A 5,017-nucleotide genomic window follows, 5' to 3' on the forward strand; every position below is an offset into this window, starting at 1 on the left:
TGATTGGGCTGTTTTGCAGTTCTTTTCCCTCCCTGTCACAGAGTTGGGCAAGGGACAGCCCATCCCCAGACAAGCTGGGGTCTGAAATAAGAGTGACAACCAGGCTTCCAGAGCCAGCTCCACAGTGAGCAAAACAGTGTGTGATAATTCGTCAATAAAAATTACATATGTCAAATAACATATGCATTTATTTGCCACTGTGGTACCAAAAGAGATGGATATGGTCATATTCTCACTGGCTTTGGACCTAAAGAAATTGAGACTCCTAGGCTCCTTTTTCTTCCACGTTTGAGCCTTACTAGCTACACAGCAGGAAAGAAATAATGTCACTCAGTGTTAACTTCCTCAGTTAAGAGATAAACTATTAAAATGATCAACTTACCCAACTTCCCTCAAGAGTATTGTGAGCCATGAATGATTATCATTGTTATCAGCAAGGTTTAAATACATGGGAGATTTTGTAAATGTCCTCTACATATCTCATTAGAGAACCCTGGCTGGTAGATCTGCTTGATGATGCAGAGGTGAGGAGTAAGGAGAGGGGCTCTGGAAAGGGAGGCCCATCCTCCCTCCACTGAGCTGTTATCACTCACGGAAACTCTCCTCTGGGCAGAATCAGAGAGAAGCCAGCTAAGGACTGGGACTGCGTTTGCTGAATTGAAGAGGCATCAAGAACTGCACAAACTCTTGAAAAAGTATGATTTGATCGGTGTGGAAAATATACAGTTCTGAGACCCCAGTTTCACTACAACTTTTCTCCTTTTCTGCCCTATCCTCACCTGAAGCTATTTCTTCTCTAATAGATTCCACCTCTAAAAACTTTCTTATATTTCAGTTGAAGCCTATTTACTGTTTTATTCATTTATTCATTTATTTATCACAGTGTCTCTCCATATAGCCCAGGATAGTCTCAAATTCTTGATCCTCCAACCTCAGTCTCCCACGTGCTAAGATTGCAGCTGTGTACTACTTCACTGGCACTGTTTGTTTACTCCCAGATTAATAGACCTAGTACAGCGTCATAGAACTACCGATGAGGTCTGAAAGAATCTTGGAAATGTACTCTATCTAGTCTTTGGTATAAAGAAAGATTAGTATTATAACAGTAATGGGCAGATCCTCAAAAATGTGGATTTTGAGACATCGGTGCCCTTCTTTGCAAAGTGACAACAAACATGTTACACAGTTAAATGAGATAAAGCCCTAAAGCTCTTGAGCATACTTCCCAGCAATTAATAAAAGGTTCCCAAATAACTGTGATTTGGGGTTATGTTGGTGAACCTAATGAAGAAGAAGCAGGGCTATTATTACACATGTCATAAAAGAGACTTTTAACAGTTTATTTTTATTTTATATGTATGAACATTTTTGCCTTCATGCATGTGAGACACTACAAGTTTGAAGTGTCCACAGAGGCCAGAAGAGGATGTTGGATCCCCTAGAACTGGATTTATAGATGGTTGTTAGCAGCCATGTGGGTGTTGGGAGCTGAACCCACATCTTCTAGAATAGCAGTAAGTGTGCCAGGTCCCCAGCCCTCCAACAAAAACGAGTTTTTAAAACCACAAAATAGGGCTGGAGAGATGGCTGGGCAGTTAGGAGAACTGGTTGCTCCTGCAGAAGACCTGGTATTGAACCCTAACACCCAATAACAGTTAACAACCATTCTAATTCCAGTTCCAAGGGATCCAACACCTTCCCCTGGCCTCCACAGTCACTGCGCAACATCAAAAGTGCACTTACATACAACCAGCATAACACTCATGCACATAAAATAAAACTAAATAAATTAACCTTGCAAAATAGTATCTTATCAGAGATGCTATCCCACTAGACAGATCTAGGTACAATGAACTAAATGGAAGATCCCAAAACACCAAAACTTGTAAGCTACAGAATTCTTTGGGCTTTCTCACAGTCAAGAGGAGGTGAACATTAGAATCTTTAATGAATACAAGAGTGTCATTTCACATTATTTACAATATTTTCTCCATCCTCTCATCCATATGAGAGCTATCACCTCTCTCCAACTTTCCACTAATAAATTGTGCTCATTTTTATTACGGCTCTTGTTCCGCTTGTCAACACCCATCACCGTCCCAGAGTATTTAGAGTTTTACTTCCTAGAGAGTAACAATAGTTTCTTATTCAATGTTGTGACACTAGTATGTAAATGAATTCTAGGGAAGAATCCTAAAGGAGAAAGATATGATGGCAATACGGAAGGTGGAAAATATGTATCCAAATCATTCAGGGTAGAAAAGCATGAACAATGATAGAGAGACGTGAACAGATACCTGAGATAGATAGATGAGATAGATAGATGATAGAAGATAGCTAGATATAGATAGATGGTAGATGATAGATAGATAGATAGATAGATGATGATAGATGATAGATAGATGATAGATAGATAGATAGATAGATAGATAGATAGATAGCTGGGCTTTTCCCGTGCTCAGCTGTGGTGCTCAAAGACATACAGTCCATTGGCCTCTCGAACTTGGCTCCATTATATGTCTATTATTTGGAGTTGGCCTGTTGTTTGTTCCTTTTCCTACATGAAGCTAATTGATCAATAGATAGGTACATAGGTAGATTTATAGACATATGATAGATATTCAAGGAGATAGATAGATAAATAGATAGATAAATGATAGATAGATGATAGATGATATGGATGATAGATGATAGATAGATGATAGATAGATAGATAGATAGATAGATGATAGATAGACAGATGATAGATGATAGACAGACAGACAGATACGATATATACATAGATAGATGATAGATATAGATAGATTATACAGTAGATAGATAGATAGATAGATAGATAGATAGATAGATAGATGATAGAAAACATTGTTGAAGAGCTGGCTCAAAACATCCAGTAGAAGTTAACTGGAGAAGCCTCACTGAGGCAGACAGCTGGAATTCCCTATTGAGAGTCTGGGACAGAGCACAGTGTCCCCTTGGGTGAGGATTTCAAGAAAAAGAACAAGTAACAGCAGAAAGGTAACATCATCAAATTAGAGACTTGCAAACAGCCAGCAGAAAGCCACTGCAGAAGCCCAGTTAAGACAGCCACCTGGAGTTCGCCATCAGCAGAGTTCCAGGCACAGCAGAGTGTCCCCTAGAATCAGGCTTAAATGAAAGAGCAAACAGCAGCAGGTAAGAGAAACATCTTCATGGCTGGAAAGACGCCTCAGTGGCTAAGAGTACTAACCATCCATAACACCAGTTCCAGGGGATCTGAGACCTGACCTTCACGGGCATGGTACAACACAGGTATACTTACATGCATACAGGCAATACACTCATACATATAAAATAAAATAACAATAAATAAAATAAAAAGGCAAATATCTTCAAATCAGGCACAAGCCGCATCCAGTAGAAATCAACTGCAGAAGTTAAGCCAACCAGCTACAGCTCCCAACTGAGCATTCTCACCATGGATGAACTCCGGGCTTCTCTTTCCCACTTCAGGCACTTTTATATTTTGGGATAAACAACTGTAACCTCCGTAATAAACAGTTTTCTTTCCACCTATTCTTAAGGGCGTTGTATTTTTGATTGGGCTGTTTTGCAGTTCTTTTCCCTCCCTGTCACAGAGTTGGGCAAGGGACAGCCCATCCCCAGACAAGCTGGGGTCTGAAATAAGAGTGGCAACCAGGCTTCCAGAGCCAGCTCCACAGTGGATATCCAAATCATTCAGGGTAGAAAAGCATGAACAATGATAGAGAGACGTGAAAGGTGAACTCCATCAAGCCACACCACCAGTGAGAAGATGCAATCTTTCATATTGTTTACTGAGACCCACTGTTCCCTTGTAGTGTTGTGCAATTGCTCATCCTCCTGATTCTGTTTCTTACAGAAGTAACACCTACAAACATGAAGATCTAAAAAGTAGGGTGGGTGGAAGCAATTATTTGGTAGGGTACATTCTCACCAAATACAAAAGGCTTTTTGATACAAAGGAATTGACTGATTTCATTGCATAAGAGATAAAAGTCTGTAACTGAAGCAAAATAAATGCAATTGAAAGGCTAGAATGGTATGGTGACTAAGGACATTTGTCTGGGTCCTTTTTCGTGCCAAGCTCTGCATGTTATTTTAATAAGTCACACTATCATTGAAGCTATGATAGTTTATGGGAACATTAGAAATAAAACATGGAGAAAGAAACATATATAAAAATATACAGTCTCCACTGGAGTTTAGTTAGCCTATCTAGAGTCTGGATACAAATGCTTGACAAAATAGGACTTAACATATATGACAGATACCTGAAATCTGGTGGAGGGGGATGGGGTATGGGGAAGAGGAGGAGGTCTAAATTTGATTAATATGTATTATATGGAATGTACAAATACTCAATATAAATAAATTTTTTAAAAAGTTAAATACACATACATATATGTATATACAGTCTCATCTGCATGTAAAAAGAATTTCTTAAGTAATTTTCCTGCTTTTAATTTCTTTAACGTATACAAATTCTTTTGACGATAAAATAAAAAATAAAATGGGGGTGCTGACAGCACAGTGGACAGTGGCAGGGATAGCAGAGTATGGAGGCTCTAGTGGGAGAGGAAGGCTGTCTACCTGACGAGTTTGTATTCATGCTCAGATGCCGAGGAGCTCAGAAGGTGGGTGACTGTGACCAGTGATAGTCATGTATATAGAGATTAGAAATGCAGGTGAAAACGTCTCAATGTCAATAGCCTTGGAATGAATTTTTCTGTATGAAACTGTGCATTTTGACAACGCAGTGGAGATCTTTTTTAAACGTTGGAACCTCATTTAATTTTATGTCTTATAGAGTTTATAATGAGTAAAAGATTATATAAGCGTAATAATTCATCTGTAAACCTAGAAATGTACAGCCAATTTTGAAAGAGATGTACCCTAGCTCAGAAAAATGTTATTGAATAGGTTAATGCTGTTAAGAAATGCTTCTTCTAATCATGTGGTTATTAAGTTAAAAAATTTTAATGTAGGGGTTTTCAAA

This window comes from Nannospalax galili, unplaced genomic scaffold (assembly GCF_000622305.1).
Source record: "Nannospalax galili isolate Female #2095 unplaced genomic scaffold, S.galili_v1.0 scaffold398, whole genome shotgun sequence".
Taxonomy (NCBI): Eukaryota; Metazoa; Chordata; class Mammalia; order Rodentia; family Spalacidae; genus Nannospalax; species Nannospalax galili.